Raw genomic sequence first — 3,385 nt, 5'->3', positions numbered from 1 at the left:
AGACTTTGTTGATGCTTGCCTTATGATAGTTTTCTAGCACAAACTGGTGTTACTCTCATCCCAAATGGGCAGAATAAACAGGAAAAATACAAGAAAAATGGCAAGTCCGGGTATCTCAACTCCCACTCATGATAATCATGGAGAGAACAGATGATGAATAATCCAGTGGAGAGCTCCCAAAAAGCTCTACAAACACTAATGGTAAACATGGTAAAAAAAAAAATTGAAAATCTGCAAAGGACTCTGTGTGAGCATGATAGAGAGAGAGGAGGCAAACCAAAGGTCAAAACAGGAAGCTCATAGGTGTGAGAAAGCTACTCAAAGATAGATAAAAGAATTGCATGACCAGCTTGTGAACACTCAAAGAGAAATAAAGGAATTGTGTGAGTAGGCTGAGATCAGTCAAAGAGAACTACAGGAATTGCATGAACGTGAGGAAGCTAATCAAAGAGTAATAAAGGAATTGCAAGAATGGGATGAGCATAGACAAAGATCACAAGAGGCATTCATGGAATCCATAAACAGAGAGCTGATAGAAGTCAGGGAGTACACAAAGGGAATGCTGAATGGATCCCAACCGAAGGAATGGGAGTCCAAGGAAACCATAACCAATCCACCAAGTGATTTGAGAATAAACACTGAACACCAAATTAAGGAAGGAAAGAATTTCATACAAGATCTAAAACAAAGATCCATCAAAGAATTAGAAGCCATAAATACTGACCAACTCGAAGGAAAAGAAAAAAAAAGTAGAAAGTCTGGATAGTAGGATAGGCCATGCTGAAGATTGAATTCTGAGGATAGAAGACAGCCTAGATATTATAGAGAAAGAACATACAACCATCCAAGACAAATCCAAGAAATATCATAGATCTATTCAACATTCAACCCTTGGTGTCTTACCATTAGAAGGCCTAATCTGAGGATAATGGGTGTAGAGGAACACCTAGAGCCAAAAGTCAATGGTCTAGGAAATTTGTTTAACAGGATCCTAGCAGAGAACTTCCCAAACATGCAAAAAGATAGGTCTATTCAGATACAAGAAGCTTTTAGAACTCCCAATAGACTAGACCAGAACAAGATATCCCATTGTCACATTATAATGCACAAAGGATTAATTCAGAACAAGGAAAAGATCCTTAAAGTTGTCATGGAGGAAATATCAATCACCTATAAAGGGAAATCAATTAGAATCACCTCAGATTTCTCAGCAGAGACAATCAAAGCAAGAAGAGCCTAGAATGGTGTAAGCCATGCCCTAAAGACAAACAACTATCAACCAAGAATATTTTATCCAGCTATACTCTCCTTAGTAATCAGAGGTCAAATAAAACCCTTCCATAGCAAACAAAAATTGAAACAATATATCCCCACCAAACCAGCCCTACAAAAGAATTTTAAAGATGTCCTACACAGAGAAAACCAACAAGACCACAATAAAGGCCAAGAAAGAGCACCCAAACTGAGAATCCAAGAACCATAGGAAGAACACAGTTACAGCAGCCCCGAAGTAGTTAGATAAAATGGCAGGAACTCCCAAATACCTCTCAGTTCTATCTCTCAACATTAACGGGCTTAACTCTCCAATTAAGCGACAAAGTCTGTCTACTTGAATTAAAAAGCAAGATCCTTCTATCTGCTGCCTTCAAGAGTCACATCTTGCCCACAAAAACAAACACATTTTCAATTTTAAAGGCTGGAACAAAATCTACCAAGCAAACGGCCCCCATAAACAGGAAGGAGTTGCAATCCTATTATCAGATAAAATAGGCTTTTAATTAAAATTAGTGAAAAGGTCGGTACATACTAATTAAGGGATCACTCCTTCAGGAGGATATTACAATTCTAAATATCTATTTGCCAAACAACAGAGCACCCTAATTCATCCAAGAAACACTACTTTCCCTCAACTCCCACAAAGATCCATAGACATTAATTGCTGGGGACTTTAACACACAATTTTCCCCACTAGATAAATAAACATCGCAAAAACTCAACAGAGAAACCGCAGATATAAACAACTGCATAGACCAACTAGATTTAACCGACTTCTACTGAATATTTCACCCAGCAGCATTAAACTATACGTTTTTCTCAGCAGCACATGGAACATTTTCCAAAATAGACCACATTTTAGGCCACAAAGCAAACTTGTCCAAATTCAGAAACAGTGAAGTTACACCTTGCATTCTCTGAGACCACAAGGGAATATAATTAGAACTTAACACCAAAAGCCACCAAAGAAAGTCATGTAACACATGGATCCAGAACAACACTGCTGAATCACGAGTGGGTCATGGAAGAGATCAGAAAAGAAATTCAAATGTTCATGATATTCTACAAAAATGAACACACCAATTACTAGCTCCTCTGGGACACAGCAAACACAATATTCAGAGGCAAGTTTATACCTCTGAATTCCTACATCAACAAATTAGGGAGACCTGAAACCACTTTAATGAGACATCTGAGCCTCCTTGAAAAAGAGCAGCAAGTTAAACACAATCCACTAGATGGAAATGAATAATTAAAATTAAATCATAATTAAATGAATTGGAATGTAAAAAAAAGAAAGTTTCAAGAAACCAAAGAGTTGATTCTTCGAAAAAAGTAACAAAAATGACACACCCTTAGCAGAAAAAAAAGAGAACACACCCAAATAAACTCAGAGATAAGAATGAAAACATCATCACAGAAACAACTAAGATTCAGAACATTATAAGGGAATGCTTCTAAAACCTTTCTACTAATGAGTTTGAGAACTTGGCAGAAATGGACCGTATCCAAGCAAATACTGACATGCCAAAACTAAGCCAAGATGAATCAAAGTATTTTAAAAGGTCTATATCAAGCATTGAAATAGAAACAGCAATAAGAGACCTCCTATCTAAGAAAAGCCCAGGACCAAATGGTTTTACAGCGGAATTCTATAAGGCCTTCAAAGCAGAGCTCACACCAATACTCTTCCAACTCTTCAATGAAACCGAAAGAGAAAGTTCACTACTAAACTCATTCTATGAGGCCATCATAACACACATCCCAAAACCAGGAAGGAACTCATCAAGGAAAGAGAACAATAGATCCATTTCTTCGATAAACATTGATGCAAACTTCTCAACCAAATTTTGGCCAATCTACTTCAACAATTCCTCCAAAAAAATCATACACCACGATCAAACAGGTTTCATTTCAGGGATGCAAAGCTGGTTTAATATGTGCAAATCAATTAATATAATTCATCACATCAACAGAAGCAAGGATAAGAACAACATGGTTATCTCAATAAATGCAGAAAAAGCAATTGACAAGATCCAACACCCCTTTTTATGGAGGTTCTGGAAAAATGAGGAATCCATGGAACCTTCCTCAATACAATAAAGGCTGT

Source organism: Dipodomys spectabilis, unplaced genomic scaffold, assembly GCF_019054845.1.
Source record: "Dipodomys spectabilis isolate Male_0828 unplaced genomic scaffold, ASM1905484v1 ptg000272l, whole genome shotgun sequence".
NCBI classification, from domain to species: Eukaryota; Metazoa; Chordata; class Mammalia; order Rodentia; family Heteromyidae; genus Dipodomys; species Dipodomys spectabilis.
The sequence above is the reverse complement of the archived record's forward strand: the minus strand, read 5'-3'. Positions refer to the sequence as shown.